Raw genomic sequence first — 27,789 nt, 5'->3', positions numbered from 1 at the left:
ACTTGTGTAGGCATGTGTATTCCCAGCTGAAGTCTGAAAGTGACTAAGCATTGTTCCCAAATCTCAGTTACTATGAAGATCTTCCTGTTAGGCAGTACCTAGTAAGTAAGGTTTGCCTCATGTGGCATTCGCAGAGCCTAAGCAAAACCAAATTAGGTGATAAAGAATTTTCTTGTAATTGAGCGACATCACAGTCTAAAGAAGCTCAGGCCAAGGCAGGTCTTGAGACCCTGAACTATGTCTTCTACAACAATATAAAATCTAAATGCAGTCTAAATAACTTATTTGACTTATTTGAATGACAGTCTCCAGTGTTTCCTTTGACTAAATGATGGAAATATATTGATTCTTTAAAAGATATCAGTTCATCAGGTACTCTGGAGTTTAAAACCTGTGTATTTATGGTACTGTGATGTTGTACATGAATAAGCAATAATTTATTCAAAGGTCTTCAGAATGTCAATGGGACAGAACTGAGTATTTGACTGGGATATTCCCTTTCCCTCTGCTCATCTTTGGAAATGGAATACAATAGTGTTTGAGTATTTATTACGTGTTAACCTCTTCATGCACTTCTCTTCCTTGTTAAGCAATTAAAATGACTGAAAAATGAATGTTAATTCTGATATGCAGGTTTGTAGTTTTACTCATCTTAATCAAATCTCTTACACATTTTTCATTTTGCTGTGAATGCTGTTGATCTGATCAAACTCAGTGTTGTTATTTAGAAGGAACATGCATTTAGTAACAAATGTGATGGTTATGCACTTTTTTTTCACCCCATTCTCACACTTTTGAGATTCTTTTCTTCAAGATAATGAAACCCATGTTGCTGCATATTTGAAGCTATTTTTGTGCTGCAGATAAATAAGCCAGCTTGCTGAAAAGAAGTACCAGAAGAAATGTACTTTAAAGATGCACAATATACCTATACCATTTCATACCACCAGTCTCAATGAATGTGACATCAAACAACACTATTTTGATACTGGCACGGTGCCAGTCTTTGTCACCCATATTGAATACTCTGTTGTGTCCCTACCATCACCATCCTCAGCCAAGCTAAGAAAAAACTCTTAGTGTGACTCTCATACTCTCAAAGGGTTGCTGGCAGACCATGCTTCACCTCTACAGTAGATATTAGATGAGAAAACAATTACTTGAAGTGTTACTGGAGACCTATGGATTCAGAGACGAGGTTGTGTTGGAGTGGGTGTTACGTACTAGAGGAGATAAGAGAGTAAGAAGGAATTTCAGCCTGTGTTGTAGGACAAAGCTTCACTGTGGAAAGCCCCAGCATATGACACAGTAAGAGACGTGTTCTCCAAAAAGTAAATGTCAATATGATATTTATTTTCATATGATCATTTTGCAAGTGAGGATTGACTTAATATTTATTTTTTTAATAACTTATGATCTTATTGCTGTGATTTAGAACTGCAAATGGTGAGAGTGGAGCTATGAGTCTTACGGTTTTGTGACTCAGGTGTGGCAAAGTGAGAGTAAGTGTTCTGCTGCTGTGTAAGTTTGGCGTGGTTCTTGCATCTCAGTGATTCATGGTAAGATGGGCCTCAGTTTTGGACTGCTATGGTGGAAGGACTTCGTGGGACCCTCTGAGTTGCTGATGATCAACATGATAAGATAAATACTTTGAGGTTCTCGTCTCTGTACTGTTGCCTTGGCAGGGCTAAGTAATGTCAGACTTGAGTCCTATAGTTGATGAATGCCTTAATTAATAGTCTCCCTATCCTAAAAGAAAAGAGTTTCAGAAGATGGGGTAGATATTCATCTTGCAATCAGTAGATGCTTTCAGAATAGGAGATTGTTTGCTGGGAATCTTTACGTACTCCAGAAGCTAGAGCACACATTTTTGGAGGATCTGGGTGTGAACACTTGCAGGTAGTGCTTATGACTGTGGTACCAAATACTTCCAGTAAAATAAAGCGTAGTTGATGTATTTTTTCTCCCTCTATTTCTTCTCTCCAAATGCTCAATCCCTGGGTATCTCCCAAATACTCCAGTGTACTGTTTGGTAGAGAAACAGAATTTCTCCATTAGACAAAGACACTGGCTACATACTTCACTCAGATTGATCTAGCAGGCCTCTTTAAAAGGATCTCTACCTGCCTGTTGCAGTGTTAAAGAAACATGCAGCAATCAGCGGGCAGGATAATTGCAAAAGCAAAGAAGATGCTGAAATGAAGAGAGATTTTATTATGATGTTTCTCAAGGATTTGTAACACAGTTTCTGACTAGTTATAAATGCTATAAGCCAAAACTTGATGGAAGAACAAAAATCAAACTGATGAATGCTTCAAACAGTCTTTTTATGTAATTTGGGCATGGACCAAATTGCAGTTTTCCTAATAAATGCTTGCAATGTTTAACTAAAATGTATCTGAACACAGTAATACACTTCTTGGTGTGAGAAATCTCACTGCTGTGTTATGCCTTATATTAGTAGCCTTGGCACATTTAATAAATTCCTTCCATAAATTCGGAACAAAGCTCTTGTGCTGGAGATGGCTCCAAATTAGCCCTGCCAGACTGTAATGCTGTGGTATTAAGGAGACTGATGCTTGGCACAAAGTAAACTGAAAAAATAAATATTAAACTCAGGAAAGTTTATTATATTGATGCAGTGTGAGAGAGCTATAAAGACAAATCTTAATTCCTGCTTTATTGATCTTTTAAGAAACTTACAGAATGCATTGCTTTTCCTGGTATATATTTATCCCGATAGTCATAAGCTTCTGAGAGAGTATGCTGATTCTTTAAGGTGCACTGTGGTAACTTGTCACTTTTCCTACATTTGTGGAGGCAAAAATGGAAGAAAGAATTCTGACCAGCTGTATAAATAGCTGGGATTCATCAAACCCAGGTCAGTATGAAAGTTCAGACTTAAATCTAGCATTAAAAATAAAAATGAAAATATGCACGAAACTCCATGGTGCATCTGTTTTTTCCTGAAATGTTAACCTTCATCCACTTCCAAGGTGAATTTGCAACCCTTGCCATGTTATCTGTTTGAAAGGAGAAGCGCAAATTCAAAAGAAAGGCAGAAAAGTGTTGCAAAAGGCAATATATGTTCCCACTGTATAGGAAGAGCCATTTTCACAGTAAGACATAAAATTTGTAGAATCCTGCCAATTGGTTTTGGCTTTGTATTTTATGGGAACTGATTTAAGTAGCTCATTTCTCTCCTTAAGGTCTCCCTTAATTTGCTGCTGGAACATTGCCAGTAAGTTCTTTCATCTTGTTTTAGTCTTACTTTTGTTAACTCTCACTGTACAGGGAGACGAGTGGGAGTTTCTTTTTCAGCCTTCGCAGAAGTGAAAATTCTGTGAAGTGAATTGTATCTCTGCCGCAGGCACCAAAACATCTCTGAAGGTGTCACCCTTAGGCACAGACCTGTTTCTCCAGCTTAAGTGATCTGGTCTGAGATACCTGTATAATCGTGGAAAAGCTGTCAGAACGATTTATCTGGAGGTTAGCGCACTAAACAAATAGGCTCAACTGCTCTGGAGAGCGTAGGCATTTGTTTTTCTCTAGACTATATAGGGAGTCACACATACCATTTTATTTTTATTTAAAAAATTTTGCTGAAAATAGATTTTTAATCATTCCGGTCTCCAATATATTTTTGTGTAGATCAAATGAGAAGAAGTAGTATGCTGAATGAAGAACTACATGTTCAAGGGTAGATGTTTAAACTGCAGCATCTGTATATGACATCTCTTCTTACCTGATACTTCTCTGAGACATATGTAACACAATTCATTAGAAATGGTGTTTACCATCCTATTGGCTATTGAATCTGAAATTTATTGTCCCAAAATTCTCATTAGTAGATATGGTGGAAAAATCCCCAGAGCTGCTGGACTTTAATCCATGCTTTGAAACTTCATAACTAATGTAAGAAAATTTGAATTCTGGATTCCCATAACGTAATGGCCATATAAGTTGCTTCAAAACATAAACTTTTCCTTTAACTAAATGTGGACTAAGGATAGCTCTAGAACATGAGAAGAAAAATGAAGTTTCTTGCACAATATTATTTTAGGCTGTTAAAGAATCATCAATCTTGCAAATGTTTGAATGTTCTTAAGATATGTCCTTCAAGGAAGCAAATTAAATAATGGTTCTAGACACTGTGTATCTGGATGAATGGCAAGAGATTTTCTTTCATGTATAACAAAATATAAAATATTGATTCTCTAAAGCCATAATCCTATGACAAAGGTCATATGCTGACCTTTTTTAGTTTAGTGTAACCCCTCTCCACATAACTGCTATGGTCTGTCAGCAACTGCTTATAAAAACAGACTATATTGAGTTGTAATACTCCGTAGAAAGATATCATTAGTGTTTGTGGGAGCAGGGGCAATTTACACTTCAGTGCTGCACATTTTAAACAGTCTAAACTTTTTTTAATGGATTTTTTTTTCCTCTCTGCTGGAAACGCAAGTTAAGTCCAGGGTCTGTCTCTTTGGAATTTACATTTTGGTTATCAACATTGTCACGATAGTTTATATGGTGTAATTAATTATGTTTAGGGTCTACTCTAAGTCCAAAGAAAAGTGAAAATATTCATTTATGCAAATATACACATCCCTAGTGACACTTATGCTCAAATACTGTTTCAAAGTTTGGACGAATGTGTCACTAATCCTCCAACCTGGTATTTTTGTGTGTGGTCCTGACTCTAAAGTTGTGGCAATGAAACACTATTCCTCCTGATGCTGTGTGTGGTTGCATCATTCCTTCCTTATGACTTGCAGGTGGTGTGTTCCTTTTGCCTAGAGGGTTTATCTAGCAACAGCTGTAGCATGCTGAGAGAGTTAAAGTCTAACATTTTGAGTTTACTATTTATTATCTATACGTCATTCTTTAATATGGTTAGGCTCTTCAAACTTTTTTTTCCAACATAATTTTTTATCTTTTTTTTTTTTTTTTTTTTTTTAAATCTTCTAGAAACCAGTTTCATTGCTCTCACTTCTACTACTGGTTAGAAAATTTGGAATCCAGATACAGAAAAAACCAGACCTCAGGTTCTGTGGCAGTTTCTGCTGTATGGCTTGAGGAGACTGAACTCTTCTTACACATCGCCTTGTGTTTGCCTTGAGTCATAGAGGCCAAAGTATGATTGGGCCTTAGTGTTAGGTCAACGTGTATGGAAGTTATAGCTACAACTAGTCTTTCAGAGCTTCGTCTCTGGCAACTGAAAACACTTTTCACCCACTTGTTACTCCATGAAGTTGAGCAAATCCTGTTTTTCAGTATCTGCTCACTCCTGTACTGTTTATGCGTATCCACTGATGTAGAAGCTGGCAATGTGGGTGATGAAGTTAGCACCAACCAACACTGGTGATGAAGTTAGCCTTGGAATCTATCAATTTGAGCCTTAGACTGGACTCTGAGGGCTTTATTGTCCAAACAACTTCTCCTCCAGTTTCAGTTCATACTGTTTTATGCAGTTGCCAGAAGTCAACTTCACCTGAAAGTTTTCCGGCTAAAGATGCCTTGACTCTTGCGCTGTGGAATAAAGGTGATCTGTTTCTATTTGATTTAAGTGTGGGTTTTATTAAGTATAAGTTTCAACTCTACTTGTGGCAGTTTAGGGAACCAGCTTCTACCAATACAAAATATTGTCAATTATTGTTTCTGAAAGTAAGTTACATAAATAAAAGCTTAGTCTCAAAAGGTAATGAAGAGTTTGAGAAATATTAGCAAATTGACTCTAATACATTATGAAAGATGTGGTTCATGATTTTTAGGTTATTTTTGTACTTGTCCTTCTTATTTTAAGTTTCTTTTAGTTAGGTAACAGCAATTTTTTCTGAAAAATAGACCAATAGGATTAAAAAGTGACAAATGTGACTGGATATAGTGTTATGAGTACCATGTTCCCATTGACTGATGGGAGATCAATAGTTCCACGTTTTTCTGCAGTGATTACCTAGGAAACTCAGCCTTAGAGCAAATTAGAAACTTTAGCTAATCCTTCTCTTCAATAATACTTGTATAACTGAGATCTTTAAAAATCAGTATTTTTCTAACTTTTTCCTAGCATGACTGCACTTCTGTTTTTTTACATTCAGTTGGAAAACTATTTAAACATGAGATTCAGTTTCTTTGCTTCAATTTTGCTATTTATAAACAGCATGCAAATCATTGCATAATTTTGCTGTTAGTAACCTGCTGCTATGAAGATTTAACACCTACTTGGTAAGAAGCGCTAAACAAGAGCAAGGTATTTTTCTAGTGAAATACAGAGCAACAAGGTTTAACGCTTTACGTTACCGACTCAAACACTCTTGAGGCATGTGAAACAACTGCATGTGTGTGACTGACTGTCCGTATATGAAATGCTAAGGTTAAGCCTGTTTTCCTCAACGGAGAGTGGCTCAAGCAGACAGCTGAACGCAGTGCAGTACATAACTTGTGTTGAGGAACACTAACAGTAACTTGTAATTTCACCAACGAAATGTCATTTGACTGTATAGAGATTAGATTTTGAACCTTAATTTAGGAGAAAATTTGCTTTCTTGTAGAGGGTGATGCTACCTAGATGGTTGTCTCAAAAATAACCTGAGTTGCTGCCAGGGAGAATTTTGTATCCTTTGAAGCCAGAAAGCAGCTGTAGGCTTTGCTTTTAGCCTAACCTTCCAAACAGGAACAACAACTAGTCAATTATGCAGTGAGTAAAATGATACAGATGCATGTTTTCTTTTCTTTGAGTCTCTAGCTTGCATATGCAACCCAGTGTTGTCCTGTTTATCTCATTTTTTCTGTTAATCATGTCAACTCTGCCCCTCAGTTTTGGTGACTTGCAGATCTTTTGTGACATCTCGAATTAGAGTTCCTCTTTTAACTTTCGTATTTTTTCATTTCATAATTTTGTTCAAAGATGAGTTTCTTTGTATTATTAGGGAAATATAGGAAAAAGGGTTTGAGGTTAGATTCAATAGACATGTCAAGTTTATAGTGTAGGACATAAGCAAATTTGAAATACTTTAATTGAAAATCATAATCACAAAAACTTCTATTTATCTGTCATCTCTTTTGTCAGTCATCTAACTAGTTCATCACCACCTTGTGTATTCTAACCTTGTTCTGCAAGCCTTGTCCCAGCTTCTCAGCCTTTGGAGTGCAAGGTAGGGAAGTAAAAAGGAGCATTTAATCCTGTCTCTCCTACCCCTAGGCAAAAACTGTGCTGATGAAATAATTCTTCTTTCCTCTGAGAAAACTGGGCCACTGTGTATAAAGATGTAACTATTTTTTTTTTTTTTTTTGTTCCATGTACTATGAACATTTTATGTGACTCCAGCCAAGTATTTAAGGCTTGGCAGGTAAGAAAAGATTCAGAAGAGTCTTTTGTTCCTGTGACTATATGTGCTTTCTCCAGTGGTTTGTGAATAAAAAAGAAAGCTGATAACATGGGGAGCAGCAAGTCTGACCCATGCCCACATCTTCTGACCTGAGTATTTTTAACCAGTTAGTTATTTTCCTCTTGGTTGCACAGTAGTCCAGGTCCCTGAGAAACTTGCTGACTACAGTGCAGTGAGAATACTCTTCTGAAAGTGCAGTAGGTAACTTTGAATACCCGCAGGTTAGCAGAGGCTCTCAGCTGGGTCTCTGGCTCTCTGGCACTCTGGAAGAAAGCTCTGACAAAAAGACTTTAACAAAAGTAATAAAAATAAATTACTAGTTTTTCTCTATTAGTGTAACTACCTGAATGCAGCTGTGTAAGATCAAGCATCTCGGTGCTTGCCCTGGGAACTCTGCTTGTTCCAGATTGGTAGAACTGAAGTTTAAGGAAACCTGTGTGTGTCATTCTTTAGGCTGGGGCACGCAGGTCCATACATTGGTCTTATTAGTCTAGAGCTGCCTAAGCAAGACTTGTAGAGCCATTCACCTTCTCCTTAAATTCTGATTTTCATGCTGTTTCGGTGTTTCTGCCTCTATGCAGCCTGGACTGTTTGTATGTATGGATTCATTTTCTTTCGTGTTATCTTTTGGATGTTACTGAATCTGATACAGATCATGGAATACACTTATTTTTCTTTCCTCCTCAGTGGTAGTTAAAGTCATCCAAACACTGAGCTTTGCAGGCTTATGTTATTTCTAAACATTTTCAGATTTCCTTGATTACAAATCTTTTCCAGAAGGTTTGTCTTTCCTATGAAAGCCTTACAAGACTAATTTAGATTTCAGATAATGTCACACTCCTCCACATATTAAAAGTTTAGCTATCTGAACATTTTTCCCACGTTGAAGGCCTGGTTTCTGTGAAGCTTAGACTTTTCCAGTAATCTACAAATCTGACTGCAGAAGAGACAGATAAAGCATTAAAAATAAGGCTTAAAACGCTCTGTGGAACCTAACTGGGTTGAGCATAGTGTAGCACTCGTGATCCTGTTTTAATATTCCTACAGATACCTGTTACTGTCAGTATAGATGATACATCTCACATCATTAATCCCATTCTGAATCTCCATTAAAGTCCATATGAGATAGTTCTGTACTGGTTTAACCAATTTCAAAAGGGCCAAATCATTAAAAATTTTATTATTTCTAGGCAGATTGAGGACATTGTTGTGATTAAGATTTCTTTGGTGACAAAATTCTTGTAACAGATGGAAATTAAAACCCTTCTCTTGCAAGAGTAAAACACTTAAAATAGACAGCTATAGTACAAGGTTCCAAGAATTTGGTAAAATCTGGAAAGTTAAAAATGGAGAGCAGTCCTATCTGAATATCTTTTCTTTGATAGGGCACTGACTTAATTGAGGTCTTAAAGTACTTGTCTGAATCAGAGTGATTTTCATGGTGCTGTTTAGTTTATATGTGTTTGCAAATGCATATTGCACTTTACTGTAACTCTGTGAGTACTAATAAAAGACCATACTGGCTTCTGCAGCATCAATGTCTTTCCGTTTTCCTAATGCAGGTTATAAAAAGAAAAGGAATTCAGACCATGTGACTGATATTTTAATATACCCAAACATCTGTAGTCTTAAATAACATGTACATATGTACATATATATAGATGTATGAAAATGTAATTTGAGATTACACACTTCTTGTGATACCTTAGATATGTTAAATGGTTATATAAACCAATGTTTTCAATTTTTTCATGGGAGATAGTCACATTTGTGGTTTCTAAAGAAAGCAAGCTACAAGCTTCATTGCAACTTACAATAGTGCTTACAGAAAGGGTTTTGAGAGCTTTGGCCAGGTAAGTTTGAAGGTTGTAATGGAAGAGTTTTATGGCAGCAATGATACTGTGTCAAAGACAGAGTAGTACTGCTGCATTTTGAAAAGGACATGTAAAATACTGCTGCTCTGGTAGTATAGAACCATTTTAGTATGTTAATTTTAATGATGTAAGCTTTACTGCACTGGACTATTAAAAGAAACTGTTGTCTGATGACTTATCATTCAACTTTCATTAGTTAATGGCTGATATTTCCAAACTGTATCCATGTGAAAAAGGGAATAACTTGCTGTTTTTAAAATGCTACCTGAGCTCCTGGAATCTCTGTGTGAAATGTTCTCCGTAGCTGATCTAATTAACTACCAAGGCCAGAGTTTATTACTGTTAATTATATCACTACCACTCATGAAACATACCTGTGGGTAATTCCATCATGATTTCAAGTAGTGGCAGACTCCTTGAAGATCAATATTCTGTTTATATGTCTGATTTTCTGCTGCTGGGTATGCATGATTAATTAACCTTTGTGTAACACAGTTTAATTTATTAGATTTAAAACAGGACAATTTTGGGTCATGAGGAACAGATAGCAGTTTTATAGTTCAGAGGATGTCATTAATGGAATTCAATAGATATATTAAAATTAGTAAGTAATAGCGAGGAGTCTGCCCTGGCTGAGCAACTTACCCACTCTTAACACTTGAAAGATAAGACTTACAAATGCTCTAATTGATAATTTCAGAATAATCCTAAAACTGTATCTGCACACAACAAAGGTTATGGCATATCAACCACATCTGAGAGATCTTGACCCCTTCACCTCAAAAGATGAAAACAGCACTGCATCTACAGGCAACCATGCAAGCTTTTATTTGAATTAACTTCTTTTCATTAAACGAATTCTGCTCAGTGAGCAAGTGCTAGTACAGGTTTTGGTGGGTTTTTTGTGCATTAATGTTGGAGAAACTATTTTGCTTCCACAGCAAAGGTGTTGAAGCAGTTCTGTGCTCTACAGACAACTGGATATGTCTTATAAGTAAGTATACTGTTGTGGCTGCTTAGCTGCATAACACTTACTCTGTGGTTAATTAAAGCCTGGGGCTGCAGCCATCTAAAAGCACCAGTATGTTTCAAGTGAATATGCTTCAAGAAATTTCTGACGGTTAAGAGTGATACATTGAAAGAGTCAAAGTAAATTCAACTGCTTAAAGTTATTCTTGTAAAAGAGAGGAAGTAGGAGATTCCAATTCTGCAAAGGAAGGACATGGCTAGAGTAAAAGGATAGACTCATATATCCATGAAAAGTTTGCATGTTATGAAGACAAAATTTTGCGCAAGGATGAAGGTATAAAAAACATAAAAAAATTTTCTCCCTGGAAAGAGGAATTCAATTCTGCTATTGTACTTCTTTGAAACTTTCTCAGGCCTAGATACATCTGGTTGTTTAGACATATTGTATTATCTCCATATGGATTTCTTAGGGAATATATTTCCAAAGACTAAATACGGAAATAATTCAGTATTAACTTCTTTAACAACTGCTGATCAATCCGAAGGTTGGTATCACTTGTTCTGTACAAAATTATCATCAGAAAAACAGGTTGAAAACCGTTGTTGGTTAGGTTTTTTTTTCCCCCTCATTAAGCTGAGTTGTGCAAAACAAATGGTATTTTGTTCAGAGACTTAGAGCAAAGAACAAGCTTTTGGTGAACTCAAATCTACTGACAAGATCTGAGTATACTCAAATTCATTTTGAGTATACTCTAGTATGCTAAGATGTAAGTACACTCAGATGTACTGATAAGAATGCAACGGGAGATTACACAATTTAGAACATATTGGAATTTGTTTTTTAGTATGATTTTGGTTAAGTTGAATTCTTTCCCCCACACTTTCATCCTCCCATTTTAGGATAAAAGAAGAAAATAATTCTCAAAGTTGTAGTTTAATACTTTTGACTTGAAACTCTTTAGAAGCCAATTGTGAACAGTTATTCTGGTCGTCACATGTAAAAATTGTAGTAGCTGAACAGTGTAAGAAGGCATGAAGCCAAATAAAAATCTTTCTATATTCTGGTACTATTTCTGATATTTTTTTTTTTGTCCTAAAGCCTGAACACTTGTATAGTTTTTTCATAATCCATCCATTGTGAAATGAGTCTTAAATTAATTTTCAGGAAGACTGTGTGAAGCTTTCCTCTGCCTCTTTCCTCTCCATCCCTGTCTTCACATTAAATGCTAATGAAGAAATCTCCTTGCTGTAATTGATTTAAGATGTACAGAAACACCGTCTACTAAAGCAATCTAGATGTGGCCAGAAGTAATACTGGTTTCAGTGAAGTCTTTTTCCTACAATGAAAAGTGAGTCCAGTGCTTAGTTATGTAGTCTAGTGTGGAGCTCACAAATGACTGTGGATCAAGAATGGATTTTTCTCTGTTAAACATCACTTGTACAACTACAGCATTGCCATGGATTTGTCCTATGAGTTTTTTAAGAAAAAATACTTTCAAAAAAATCTTGTGTCCAAGAGCAATACCAACTGGTCTTCCCTTATGACTTGTTAGCATTCCAAAGTCTTCAAAATGTTTCAGAAACTGTACCAAGAATACATAATATTTCACTGGACTTTGCATAGTCTTATGACCCAATGAACTTCAGGAATAAGACAATCCTTCTCTTACAAGTGTGATGATGGTGGTGACTGTGGTTTAATTTTTTTTTTTTGCGTGCATTAGCTACCTTCTTATGATCTTCCAAAGATGATAAACATTGTGTTTCATTTTGTTTTATAATTTTACAATGCAGTTTAGTTTAAATGTGGTTTCTCAGAGAAAAATAATTAAGAAAAAAATTTTAAAAAAATCACTGCTCACAGACTTTCTAAACAGAGTAGACTTACTCAATGTCATTTCAGAGATGTGTGATCATTAGATGGAAGGATGAGTTTATAGTTGAACCTATACTGGAAACAAATTTAGATTCCTCTGTTTTTGTAAAACTCAAATTATTTTAACCTATATATATTTGTCAGCCTAATTGAGCATCTTCGAAAGATGTTTGGATTATAGAACTGACAAGCTGAAAAACTTGAGAGGATTGACAGAAAATTGAAAATCTTAAAGGGAAGGCTGGCTAGATTATTAAAAACTCCAAAAAGCTCACTTAGGTCAGCATAAATTAAGATCTTTTGAGCACTCTTAATCAATGTAATAATGGCTGTTAACAAAACCATAAAATCAAAATGTTTAAAAATAGTAACTCTTCTGAAGTCAGCTAAAACCAACCCATGCAATCAACATCATTTGAAAAATAGGAAGGGAAGGGGGCAGGAGGAGAAGGAGCAAAGCTGTTTCTTCAAAGTTCTGCTCTGGGCTAATAGAAGTGCTGTAAGCATCAACTTGGGATCAACTTATTTAAGATATTCTCACATGATGGAATTCCACACTCCAAGAAATATTAGAGACTGTAGTGTAGCAGATGGCGTGGGTCTGTCCACTGTCTATTGGGATCTCTTCAACAATGCCATGTGGGTTTTTTTGACTACTTGAAACTGCTGTTAAAGAAGTTGTGTGATAACAGACAGCCTTATCCTGGATCAGCTGAGAGAATATCGGTTAAAATAAACCACTTTAATTTCTTTTAAATACAACTTTGGTGATGTTGCTGAGTGGTGTGTTCATAGCCAAATTTGGCACTGATTAAACAATGAAGCTCAATGCCAACATTGGTGGAAAATTCCCTGTCCATAGTACTTGACCCAAGGCCTTACATTTAGCTCAACTGTCATCAGAGAGAGACAGGAGTGTATGAATTGCCTCAGAGGAAATAAATCAGCAACTCGTCTTACAGATGTCATGTACATGCTGGCGGAGTGATGATGGCTGCAGCCTGGGGCCAAATCTTGGTCTTTGTCCATAGAAGCTACTCTCTGTCTCAGTAGAAAACTGTTGAATGAAATTGATAAAACAAAATGGAGGGAAGAAAAATGGCTGTGCATTTACAGCCAACAGTAGCAGTCAAGAGATATGTGGTCTATTGATGTCACTTCTGCAGTGTTCTAGTCCTCCAAGGCATTTTAAGGAAGTCTAGGCATGCAGGCTAAGAAGAGAAGCATTAACAACTACTTGGGTTTGCCACGAAGTGAATTTAAACTGGGGGGTGCAGTGGTACTTTTCAACTATTTGCTATTATCAAAATATGGATATAATAAAGCTACTCAAGTATTCAAGCTTCTGCCATTGTCCTCCTATGCTTGCTCTTTAGCTTTGTAAAATGATTTAGCTAAACATTTATACTATAAAGCTAAAGGCAGCATTATTTCAAATGTTATTCTTCTGAAACTGTAATGCTCTAGCACATGTGCAACTTAAATTGTTGATGAAGTTACAATTCCCTTCTGTAACTGAAACTCAGCACTGCAACTCACCGAAGCAAATGCTCTCCCTATTTTGCAGGCAATTCTGCCATTGCTCTATGATGAGGTTTAAATAAATCATATCACTTACTTTAGCTATTACTAGCTATGCAACTAATTAGAAGATGATATAGTACATTACATGTGAAACAGTTCAACACAGTTGCAGGATAGTTTTAAAATTGTTTTGCTTGATCCTGGTGTTAGATTTCTGGAACATTTGAGTTTTATAATTATATGCTTCTATTTAACCTGAAGGAAGATGAGGGTTCCCTCACCTCCCCAGCAGCTTAATTAAAAAAAAAAAAAAAAAAAGTAGACATTTTAATTCAGCATCATCCTCTGTATGGATTAAGGTTTCAAATAAAAGTATGACTGTATAATGTGGGATCCTCTCCGATGACAGACACACAAAAGCACCAGAAGCAGCTCAAGATTTGATTGCATGGTAAGTGTATGCTGTTGTTTCCCTAGTTTGTTTATAGTGTTGCGTAGATTAGTTTTCACATGTTTTGGACAGTTTTCTTGAATCTAAAAAATGAATTGCGAGTTGGCAAAATGTCTGGAGTTGTCTGCAAAAGCGGAGGCACCAAAAGATGTAATGAAAACTATACAGAAAAAAACAACCAACCCAAAGCCCTAATGTTTGAGGCCAGGAAGAATTATATGAGAGAGACAAATTTCTTAAATAAAAACAATCAGAATCGTTTTCTGAGGATGCTTTCAAGAAATACTATATTTACTTGAAAGCAAGATGAGGGTTATTCCACATCTTAAATATTTTGACATAAAAACCCAAAGATTGTCTAAAATTGAGGGTCATCCTCCTTTTGGGCTGATGTGGTATAAGTGCATCTTAACTAAAACATAGTTGGAAAAATGCCATGTGTGGTTTTGAGGTTTTTCTTGGCAGGGGGAGGCACAGCAATGAGATATACTGAAGCAGAGCATTTTGTCGACAAACACATGCAGTGTTTTACTGTTCATTTTTTGTTGATTAAGAACTAGTTTAAATATATCTGTTAAAGAACTCATTTGGAAAACTGTGACCCCTTTCTGTGCATGTAATGCTTTTCAACAAAATGTTGGTATCGAAATCTTGAAGTTCAGCAACCACTGTTACTCTGCATGCAATAAAAAAGTGCAACTCCCGTTAGACTTCCTACCAAGGAACCAGTCCATGTTTACTGAGATTTATGGAGACTGAAAATGGAAAATATCACTCTTTCCACTTAACAATGTTATTCACAGCTCTTTCTTAGAAATGTTCACAACTTGCAAATTGATTTGCTTTTTCTAAAACACAACCCTAAAAAAGTTGCATTACAGAAATAGTGTTCAAAACCTAATGGCAACTACTTATCTCATGCACTAGCATAAAATGCATGATAGCAAAATTAAATTTTCTTGCATTAATTTATGTGCACAAGTTTACTTGATTCTTCAGTGAAGTACATCCTGGTTAAACACAGCACGTGCCTCAGCGAGGTGCCCTGTTTTCATGTCTCACTACAGCATTTGCATGTAAGAGTTTGCAGTCACGTGCATCACATACTTGGAAAAGTACTGTGGGTCTCTAGAGCCCATTTTGGCTTTTTTTCACTGCTACAGATCTAGCGAGTGCCTTATTTTAAAGACACAGTTGTAACATGCAATGTATATTTCTCACTGTTGCTTGCTAATACTTATACAACTGCTTTACAGGCCGAGTCACGTCATGCTGTTCTTCAATGGCAGAACATTCTGCCAGAGCAGAACGTAGTGTCACTTGCAGCTGTCCAGAAGGTTTCCCACACAGTAGACTGGATTTCGATGTCCTGTATTATAATGTGATATTTCACTGCAATGCATCTTTGGTAGATTTTTTGTATTGAAGTATAGAAATAGCTACAAAGAATAAAATAACCAGTAAATTGTATGGAATATACTGTACACAAACCTCTATACCCAAATTACAGACAACACTTTCCAAACTTACTGTGAATCAAGGCTGGATCACAGTGCTGCTTCAACTGGAGAATAAATATGCATATTTTTTGATTGTTTTACACATATTTAAAACCATAACTCTATATAGAAGTCTATTTCCATGGAAATGATATACTATAGTGCTATTTGCAAATCAGATGACATAGTTTATTAGCATAGGATAATTAATTACAGTTTTAAAACCTATTAATGATCACTCACATAATAACTATATTTTAAGCTTCAAGGGCAGTTTGCATTTTGTGTTAATAATCATACAATCCTCCCTAGAAAAATGTATGAGGAAGTGGAAAGTAGCTAAAGTTTTTAGGAAAGAACACTGAACTATCCATAAAAATAAACGCTACTTTAAAATAAAATGAAGTATGTGGGGCATTGAGTGCTGGAACACGTAAACATCTTGAAATGTTTCCAGTGGTTTTACAGATCAGTAATTCCATGAAGTATTAGGTCTGTTCTTTGCTTTTTAAAACTAAAACTGCATTTTATTTCCACATATAAATAAAATAGCCCTTTATAGTCTATCTGGGGCTATATAGTCTAAATGTCGACACATCCATTACACTACGGGTTGCATGCAAGAATGCCCATTTGTGTGCAGTTTTATAAAACAAGATCATAATTTAAAAGAAAATTCACATGTTAGTAGCAGTTGTGCACAGATGTGGTCATTTTTACCTATTTTGGTGGTTTAGTATAGGTCATAGAATAATTCAGGGGAGAAAGCTTGAGGGTTCAAGTTTTTTTTGAATGTGATATATGAATGGACTTCCATGTACACTACAAACTTTTTTTCTACAAACATATCGTCTCATGTCCACCCAGTAAGTATGATAGAGGTGAAGGCACAGTAATCGGAAAAATACTAACTTCTGGTCACCACCTCTCCAAGATTTCATTGGTGGTAATTCTAACTGTCCTGATTTTTTTTTTTTTTTTGCTACTGTTCTCATTTCAATCTTTAAACAAAAGTTAAAAAATTGCTACAACTTGTAAATAATTGACTTGTGCCATTTCCTTATCACTAGCTTTTTGATTACCTATTATGAACAGATTCTGTTTTCTGTTTCCACCTGTCCGGTGTCCTAGCTGTTAGAACAGGGTTTATCCCATGCTGTCTGACAGCACCTGACACAGCAGGACCTCTAAGCATGTTGTGATTGTAAGGTTTTGTAGAGCTTGATAAGTTTTACTGGGATGGAGATTTCAGCAATTAATTATTAAACAGTTCCCCAAACAGGTGTTATCATAGTTTTTACTAGTAGATCTGAATGCTTGTGTTCATGTGTAACTTATATTCCAAATGCAGGATATAAGGACCGAGCATGCACTAAGTCTACAGGTCTATACACCTGAGCTATGAAGACAAAGGTAAAAGGATATCTAATCTACAGTGTCAAATCCATTTTTTTTCCTTCTTGCCCTTTCTTCAGCTGTTAGATAACTTCATAGAGTTCAGGAATGACAGAACCTTCAGACTCAGGAGATTACTCTAATTAAAAATACAGGGTGGGAAAGAGAAAGCACATTTTTCTTTTGACATCAGCCACTCAGAATGGTGAAATCCTGAAATAGTCTGTCTAAAAAAAGGGACAAACATAATTTTAACTGATTGCTTACATTTCTAACCATTAAGGTGAAAAAAAGAGTAAATATGAATATCTAATTTTTGTACAATGATCTAAATATTTGAATTGCAAAAATGGATTGTTCTGAATTAAAAGTAACTTTATTTTTTAATCAGTCTAATGTGACTTAAAAGGTATAGCTCTTCTGAGGACCTGTGCCAAAAAAAGGCCATGTCACATGGTTTAGAAAACAACTGAGCACTTCAATTTTGAAATCTTTTATTTAGATCTTTTAAAGTTGTTGCTACATATTAAGAAGGCTAAACAGTGTGGTGTAATATTTAAAATAATTTTATCTTAGACGATTAAGACTGATGCTAATGAGCAGGCAGTAACCAAGTAGCTCAGTTTGAATATTCAAAGAGAAAGAATATACAGCCACTGCTGAAGGAAGTGACATAATGGTGAAGGCACCAGGTCCAAAGAACATGAGTAGAAGAGATTCCACAATTTTAGCATATAGTATCATATACATATATATAAAAATAAAATCATATATAATATATATTTCATCAGATAATATATTACAGAGAAATTAATTTAATAAATATTGTGAGGAAAATCATAGGGGAAGGATACTGTACTGAAAATATAAACAGTGGTTGTAGACAACAGATTGAATTAATATTTTCTGCATATGAAAACATGGAGAAAGCTGTTTAACTCTGCCAGAAGTAGACAGCTGTGGGGAGAACTCTGTATTATAAAGGAGTACATGTAAGAAGAAATTTTTTGAGTAAAGGCCATCATTGCACCAAAGTTCACACAGATCAGCTAAGTTAATAAAGTACAGTGAATCAATAATGTAATACTGTGGCAATTAAGACATTATATGGAACTTTATGAGCAGGAAGACAGAGAATTAACTAATTATTTGTTCTGATGTTGCATCAAGTTTGGTTCACATGCATTTTTGTGTTGGAAATAGACTAAAATCTAGCAAAATAGTAAAATAGAGTAGCTATTCTTAAGTTCGTATTCTATGTTTTTCCTTTTTCTCTGAAGCAGTGGAAATTTCTTTTAGATTTATGTCTATAGGTCTATGTTAAGCAGTTAGGGGCTTACAGTAGGATACTGATGATACCGATAAATTCAAATATGAGTACTGCCAGCAAGTTCAGGGCTAAAATCATGTCTATCACGTGAATTGTCTACCAGTTGAATCACTGGATGATCCTGGTGCACCAGAGAGATACATGAGGAGGCGTCAAGGATTTGTCTGAACTGAATGGTCATTACCGAGTTTACTGAAATCGAGAGACCAAGTTAGTATCCCATTTCCATGAAAAGAATGAAGACTTCTGTTTGAACCTGGATGACCGTCTTTTTTGACTGTCCTGAGAAAATGTACCTATTTTATTCTAAACAGTAAGCAAGTCATGTTTTCACTTCAAAGTGAATTTTAAGGAGAAATTAAGATCAGAACAATTAGGAAATTATCATCTGATAAACATCATTAAATATTTTCATGATAATATCTAAGATAGCTGTAGGGTATTATTAAACCAGTAATGTTACAAAGCAAATGTAGGAAGTAAACAGCCCTAAGAGCGTTCTTTCCAATTGAACAGAACAATTTTTATGATTACATGCCTTTAAAGTTTTTCTAGCTTTGTCGCTTTCCTAAATAATTACAAATTTCATAATTCTTAATTTAGCTTATCAACACTGTTCTTCTCCACGGTGGAATAAAGTAAGGAAGAAGGTAGGTGAACTGAAATATACACTTATATCTCTGACTTCATTTGAAAGAAAATCATAGAATCATAGAATGGTTAGTGTTGGAAGCGATCTCAAAGATCGTCTAGTTCCAACCCCCCTGCCATGGGCAGGGACACCCTCCACTACACCAGGTTGCCCAAAGCCTCATCCAACCTGGCCTTGAACACTTCCAGGGATGGGGCATCTACAACTTCTCTGGGAAACCTGTTCCAGTGCCTCATCACCCTCTGACTGAAAAAATTTCTTCATATCTAACCTAAATCTCCCCTCTTTCAGTTTAAATCCATTGCCCCTTGTCCTATCACTACATACCCTTGTAAAAAGTGCCTCTCCAGCTTTCCTGTAAGTCCCCTTTAAGTACTAGAAGGCTGCAATAAGATCACCCCAGAGCCTTCTCTTCTCCAGGCTGAACAGCCCCAACTCTCTCAGCCTGTCTTCATAGCAGAGGTGCTCCAGCCCTCAGATCATCTTCGTGGCCCTCCTCTGGACTTGTTCCAGTAGCTCCATGTCCTTCTTATGTTGGGGACTCCAGAGCTGAACACAGTATTCCAGATGGGGTCTCACAAGAGCAGACTAGAGGGGCAGAATCACTTCCCTCGACCTGCTGGCCACACGCCTTTTGATGCAGCCCAGGATACGGTTGGTTTTCTGGGCTGCCAGTGCACATTGCCGGCTCATGTTGAACTTCTCATCCACCAGCACTCCCAAGTCCTTTTCCTCAGGGCTGCTCTCAATCTGTTCTCCCACCCTGTACTTGTGCTTGGGATTGTCCTGACCCACGTGCAGGACCTTGCACTTGGCCTTGTTGAACTTCATGAGGTGCGCACAGGTCCACCTCTTCAGCCTGTCAATGTTCCTCTGGATGGCATCCCTTCCCTCCAGCCAGACAACTTGGTGTCATCTGCAAACTTGCTGAGGGTGCACTCGATTCCACTGTCCATTTCACCAACAAAATACATAAACATTTATTGTTTGACAATTTGAAGAAAAATAAATTTTGGTCTTTATCAACTTTATGGGGAAGGTTTGTGCTACAATTATTTTCCTTCTTTTCCAAATAAAAGGTACAGATGGTATGAGGAAAAAAAAAAGAAAAATGTTTTAGTAGTACTGGTACATATGATGGCTATGTGTAAAACACATGTGATATTGCTTGTACCAACCTGTAGCTTAGAAGAAATGTTTTTAAGAACGTATTTCAATGATAATTTCTTAATAAATAAAATCTTTTTCCAAATACCTCTTTGATATTAAACACATTTTCTTTATCCTGTAGAAACAATTTATTTTAATTTAATTTTTAAAATGCCAAGCACATTCTGTGAGAAAGTTTTATGAAATCGGCACTAGTTAAGGAAGGTACTCCAATTACCCTTCAAGTTACTTCATATTTAAAAGGATGAATTTTGAGCTATAAACGGATATTGCATGGCATCACTAGGCAGTGTTACTGACATATTTCAAAATTATAGATAAGAATTTAACTATTGTGCTTAACTGAATGCACTCCTATCGCATGATGCCAGGGGAGGTTTATAAGGCTTATTTGATTCTTTGATTGCATCTAATGGTGAAGTCATCAAAGGGCTACTAAGGCAGCCTTTGTGTGCTTGTGACAAAGAATAGTCCTCTCCCTTTTGCAAAGCAGTCAATAGCAACTGCAGGAAAGATAGCATTTAATGTGCTGTATCTATGAAAGATTGAACTCTTCTTGAAAAGTTCAGTAGTGCATGTCAGGGGAACTAGAAGAATACTTTAACTTTCTGTGAGCATTTTCCTCTCCCCACTCTCCACGGATAAACAGTTCCCTAAAATTAAAAGAAGGGGCTAGCTTAGACAAAGATGTTGGCTTTGGAAGTAATGTCAAATACACATGGTTAGAAGACTGAAGTAAGATCCACTTTTATGACCTTTGAATGTATTTGGGAGATCATCCAGTCTTTAAATGAAAATATTAAATGTCTTTAGATACTTGGTTACTTTTCATCAATGATCCTAAACAACCACAACAGTGAATTTTCAATAACATTTTTGGCATAAATATTTATTTTCTTCAGAAGTCTAATATTTTTCTCAAGTTATCCTTAGAATAATGCTTTCTTAGTCCACTTTGGGGAAAACCTAGCCACATCTTCTTTTTGTCTGTTCTGGGATAAGTTATTTTTTCTCAAAAATATTGTTTTTTCCTGAATGTTTCACTGGCTCACCATCAATAGCAGCTTTATGGAAACAAACTTCTGACCTGTATGTGCTGTGGTTTGCTAATGAAAAGAAAGTAAAATGTTGATAATAGGATGAGTGAACTATCATGGTAAATTTTTTCATGGTAGTGTGTATCTAATTGCAAAAAAAGAAATCCCAAATGTTTTTCACAATCTACACTGTTATCAGATTTTAAATATACAAATACACAACCAATAGACTAAGGAGGTTTTCATGGGCATCTGTGTTCAACAACTACTGAAATCACATTATCTAGTTCATATGCATTTTAACACCTTATAGGACACTTGTATAGCTTTTGTTAAATAATTTGCTTGATATGTTTCTCTTTCGTATGTCTATTTTCAGTTAAGAAATTTTCTTATAGAATGGAGATTAATGTTTGGCCATATTCTTTAGTATACACTTTACAAAGTAAATACTCTCATGTAAAAGCAATGGCAAAATTCTTGATCAGTTGGTTTCAAAAAACTGTAAATTAAATATACTCTCATTAATGAAGAACATTTATGAATATTTGTTTGCTAAAGTCATAGCACAGTGATTAGAAATGGAAGTTTCTTAGCACAACAGGAGAATAAAATAGTAGGACAAAGTTCCTGACAGCTTGTTGGGAAGATCAGTCTATCATCTTATTCATAAAATTCAAAAGAGCCTGAAACTCCAGTCCATTTGAAAGAGAGACTACAGGCATATATGTCAATGCTAAAGTATCAGTGAACTACCACACTTCTGTAGGTAATTTTGTATTTTGTTAACTCAAACATTTTCTCTTTAAGCATTCAGGATTAAATCATACTAAAATGGTTGTGGCATCCACACACTTTGACTTAGTCATTTAATAAGTTTATGGTTATTAGGAAATAAAGAGATAATACTTAATTACTTTTTTGCCATCCTCTTAACAGTCTTCGTGAAAATAAATTAGGTCTTTAAACACTGTGTTATCAACAAGCTCTGTGGCTCTCCGATTACAAGTAGGGCATATAAAGTTCTAATTAAAAAGGCCAACAGTGGAAATCATAACAGGTTAAAAATCTTAAAGCTTTTCTTATTTTAAACTTTTTATCAAGTTCCTTTAGGATTGGATTTCTCCATTGTTCTTGCTTTAAATGCCCTAATTTCTTTAAATGATGTTTCTACATAGAGGTAGCAATACTTAAGACTACTTGAGCATCTATTTTAAGTACATTTTTATTTTACTGGGTTACTTTGCTGGCAGGATTTACACATTGATGTTGATCAGCTGTTGTAAGAAAAATACCGTAAGGACAGTGATGCCTCGGAACAGGTTGTCCAGAGATTCTGTCACCTCCATGCTTGGAGGTTTCCAAGACTCAATTAGGTAACACCCTGAGCAATGTGGTCTGTTCTCAGACCTGGTTCTGCTCTGAGCAGGTGGTTGGATTGAAAACTTCCTGAGGTTTCTTCTAGCCTGAATTTTCCGATTTATAGAGTGGAATCTTGATACTGAAATTGTGGTCTAATTTCGGGCAACAGCAGATTTCCACTATGGGTCAGGTGCTGCAGCCTTCCTGAAGACCACCCGTGCCATGTCACATGCTGCCCCTGAAAGGCAGCAGAGTTTTTTAGTCTTGCAATAACATCTTCTCTGTGAAAAAAACTCTGTGAGTTATAATTTTTGGCAGTGTCTACATATTGTCGCAATGAGTATTTCAAAAGTTCTTCACAACTGCTTATCTATTGAGACAAGTAACTGTTACTCTCATCAAAGGTACCCTATAAGATGAAAAAGATAATACAATGTATTTTAAAGGTAATTGCTGAAACTAATTTGTTTTCTATCAGTGTTAGTGTAAGGAGTCCTTGGCTGCCCTTAGGAAGACTTTTAAGGTTCATCGAAGAAGTGTATAGCATTTTACTCCAGAAGAATCATTATTTTAAAAGTAAAATATGCAGCATATAGGGAGAGAAACAAGGAAAATAGAAGGAAGGACTAACTTTCTGGTAAAAAAGGTATTTTGTGATGCAACTACTGCGTGAAAAATAACTTTGTTGTACTTCAATTTTGTAAAGGTGTTAGCTATCATTATTTTAACATCTAGCATTAAAATTTATTACAAGTAAATTATGCACTATAAATGAAGTAAAGTTCAGGACCTACATAAAGCATTATTAACAGAGAAGAGGCTACTGCCCTGCTGTATGTTGCGGTAGCTCATTTTATAATCAAATAGAGTTTTAGATTAGATATATTAAGACATTATTTGTATTTGTTAAATATCAATAAAATATTGAATAAGTAGTGATGAACTTAATAAGGAGCAACACTGAATCTAACACACTTTAATTAACTCCAAATTGTAAACAAAATCTTTTACAATAAATTCTTATTAAGAGAATAAATATTTATGTATTTTAAACACTAACATTTGAGATAATTCAGATATGAAGCATGTGTTGCTTTTTTTTTTACTCCTGCATATAACTGGATGCCACTGGAAATTTTATAAACCCACATAAACTTTGATTTTGGGGATCTGATCATGTTTTTCATTGAATTAAGAAAAATGTAAAGTATTGTGTCAACTGTCAGTTGAATTGAGCTGTATAGAAAATGTTCTCAATCTTATTTCACCAGCATTTTAAGTGTGTCAGTTTTGATGCATTCTTATATTTTTATCCTTTTTTTTTTCTTTTAGAGCAGAATTCTTTGGATAATAGCAAAAGTGAGGAGATACTGCTGAAGTCTGAACCTTTCAAGTAGGAAGAAAAAGTAAATATCAACTGTTCAAATTATTACAAGGTTGTTCCCTTTCCCAAAACTGGAAAAGGATATTCAGTGAAGACAAAAGAAATGTGAAGACTTTGTGTTCATTTAACAGTTCAAAAGAAAACAAACCAAAACCAGTCAGACCTTCTCCATGCAGCACAACACTATGAAAGAACAACTGAACTTCCTAAGTGTGACCATCTTTTGTGCTAGCAAAATGACTAATAGTAAGAATTAACGAAGATAGGTTTCCTCCAGATTTATCTCAAGACTACTTTATTTTAGTAACTAAAAAAGTGTTCAGCCACCTATAAGATCTTCCTGCCTGTCCTGTACCCAGGAAAGTGTGGATCAAAGACTCACAGAATGGTTTGGGTTGGAAGGAACCTTTAGAGATCATCTAGCCCAACCTCCCCCACCATTGATGGAGACAACTTTCACTAGAACAGGTTATTCAAAGTCTCATCCAACTTGACCTTGAAAACCTCCAGTGATGGGGTATCCACAACTTCTGTGGGCAACCTGTTCCAGTGTCTCACCATCCTCATTGTAAAAAACTTCTTCCTTATGTCCAAACTAAATCTACCCTCTTTTAGTTTAAAAACATTGCCCTTTGTCCTGTCACTACAGATGACACAAGTAAAAAGTCTCTCTGTCTTTCTTATAAGCCCTCTTTATGTATGGAAAGGTTCCATCAGGATCTTCCCAGAGCCTTCTCTTCTTCAGGCTGAATAATTCTACTTGTCCCAGCCTTTCCTCATAGAAGAGGTATTCCAGCCCTCTGGTGGTTTTTGTGGCCCTCCTCTGAACTCACTATAAGAAATGCACATCTTTCTTGTGCTGGGACCCCCAGAGCTCCATGTAGTACTCCAATTGAGGTCTCACAAGAACAGAGTAGAGGGAGTGAATCACCTCCCTTAACCTGCTGGCCACATTCCTTTTCATGCAGCCCAGGAAACGGTTGGCCTTCTGGGTTGTGAGTGCACATTGCCAGCTCATGCCCAGTTTTTCATCCACCAATATCATGAAGTTCTTATCCACAGGGCTGCTCTCACTCCGTTCATTCATCCCCCAGTCCATACCAGTATTGGACCTTGCACTTGGCCTTGTTGAACTTGCTGAGGTTCATATGGGCCTATTCCTCAAGCCTGCCAGTTCCCTCTAATGGCATCCCTTCCCTCAAGTAAATCAACTGCACCGCTCAGCTTGGTGTCGTCTGCAAACTTGTAGAGAGTGCACTCAGTCCCACTGTCTATGTCATTGATGAACATATCAAATAGTACTGGTCCCAGTACAGACCCTGAGGGACATCTCTCATTATAGGTTTCCACTTGGACATTGAGCTATTAACTGTAACTCTTTGGATGTGGCCATCCAGCCAATTCCATATCCATCTAATGGTCCATCCATCAAACTCATACCTTTCCAGTTTAGCTGCAAGAATGTTGTGAGGGACCATATCAAAGGCCTTACAGAAGTCCAGGTGGATGACACCCGTAGCTCTTCCCTTGTCCATTGATGCAGTCACTCCAGTGTAGAAGGCCACTTGACTAGCCCTGCATGATTTTCCTTACTGAAGCCATGTTGGCTATGTCTCAGCATCTTTCTGTTTTCCATATGTTTTGGAATATACTACAGGAGCATTTGTTCTATGATCTTACATGGCACAGAGGTGAGGCAGATTGGTTGGAAGTTCCCAGGATCCTCCTTTTTACCTTTTTTAAAAATAGGTATGATGTTTTGCTCTTTCCAGTCACTGGTGACCTTGTTTGATGGCCATGACTTTTCAAATATGATGAATATGCACGGCAACATCAGCCCATTCCCTCAGGACACTGGAATGCATCTCACTGAGTCCCATAGACTTGTCTATGTTTAGGTTCCCCAAGTGTTATAGAACCTAACCTTCCCTTACAATGACAGAGATATTGTGATACTTTGTAATTTGAGTTTATGCTGCTCTGAGTAGATTTAAACTGTCTTTGCTTTCTACCTGGGTAGGGAAATTGGTTATTTTTCATAATTTTTCCCTGAGGAGTTCAAAATTATTGAAGAGGGGAAAATAATAATATTGTTAGGATTAGCTTCACCTAGGTTAGACATTTAACTGTACATGGTTCTCTCTTAAGAAGTCCTCATGAAATAATGATATCAGTTAGCCATGAAAACCCAAAGAGGTAAGTGCTCACACACTGACACTGACACAGAATGTCAGATTTTTTTTTTTTCATTTTTTGTTTTTAAATGTTCACTGAAAAAATATGGAGTAGAAATAAATCTGAACGATGCTCTTTTATGTTGTACTTGGGACAGAAACGGAAGTGCAGTATCCAGTTGTCCTGGTTTCGGCTGAGACAGAGTTAGCTTTTTGCAGCTAGAAGAGCTTTGTGTTTTGGTTTAAGTCTGGAACTCATTATGAGAAGAATGTTGATAACACACTGATGTTTATATTTGGTAATGAGACCTCAAGGACTTTTCAGCTGCCATATATATATAGATATATATTCATGTATTACTAGTAGCATTAAATTTCTCTTATCTCAACCCATGAGTCTTGTTTCCTTTTCCCTTTCAATTCTTTTCCCCATCCCTGGGGCTGGATGAGCGAGTAGCTGTGTGGTGTTCAGTTACTGGCCAGGCTAAACCACGACACTGGTGTCTGTAAGTCTGAGTTGAGTCCAGTTGTCTTGGTGAAAACTAAAGTTATATAGACAAAATGTGATTGTTGAGCTTTCGCCTTTTCAGTAAAAAGTAGTTCCAAGTGCATTTTGTGAAGGATTTGATCCTGCCAGTTGGATCCAAGGTGTTCTTAGCCTACCAGGTTTAATTCACTATGATATAGGGAAAGAGTAATGTTTAATTTGTGGATCTTTAATTTTCTAGATAGGGAGACTCATTGTATCTTTTAACAGAGTTTTAGATACTTAAGGAACTTTAATAGACACAAAAGCAGCTTTTGTGTTTAAACCGAGTGAAGGCTCCATGGATTTCACCTCTGAACATGAAGAACAGTTAGGTGACCAAAGTTTGTCAGTTCTTTTTTTTAAATTTACATAGCTCTAAAACGTGTGGTGCGGAGGAAAAAACATTTTAAGTATTAAGTGAAACAAATAGTTTAACTGATAAAGAGAAAGAAGTGCCTGATGGTGGATATACATTAGCCTAACTGTGATGGTTGATGTAAAGAAGTCCTTGTGGCAGGAGAGGGGATTTGCTCCGTGTGACTTCCCTGGTTTTGGAACAGGGTCAGACCCAGTTCTGGCCACCAGATCAGACTGCCATCCCCCTCGAGGTTGAGCCAATAGGGCAACTCTGCAAATTGCCCTATTTAAGGTGGGACAAAGGAACCAGGAAAGGTGCGTTGCCCAGGAGTGAGGAGAGAAGGACGGAGGGCACTGCCCCTGCTCCTTGGATCCCCACCGGGGGGCTGCCCGCACCGGGCCGGTGCCAGCCACTGAGGATGGCGGCAGCAGAGCCGCTTGAGGAACTCGGGGAGCACCCCGCTCCCGGTGTGCCCACTGGGCTGAGTTCACACAGAGAGGACTGAGATCTGAGAGAAACGGCCACACAGACACCGGGTCAGTGAAGATGGAATAGGCCAAGGTGTGCCGGAGCTGAGTTTCCCCTGCAACCGGTGGTGAGAGGCAGCAGCCTCCCTGCAGCCAGGACAGACGCGGTGGAGCAGAGACCCACTTGCAGCCTTTGGAGAAGCCCACATTGGAGAAAAGATGCCTGAGCCTGATTACGGTCGTGGAGCATGGGGCGCACGACAAGATAGAGACGCATCTTGGAGTCCGTGTGATGACCCACACTGGAGCGAGTGGTGACTCCCTAAGAATCTGTGACTGTGGTAAAA

The sequence above is a fragment of the Tauraco erythrolophus genome, chromosome Z, assembly GCF_009769465.1.
Source record: "Tauraco erythrolophus isolate bTauEry1 chromosome Z, bTauEry1.pri, whole genome shotgun sequence".
NCBI classification, from domain to species: domain Eukaryota; kingdom Metazoa; phylum Chordata; class Aves; order Musophagiformes; family Musophagidae; genus Tauraco; species Tauraco erythrolophus.
The sequence above is the reverse complement of the archived record's forward strand: the minus strand, read 5'-3'. Positions refer to the sequence as shown.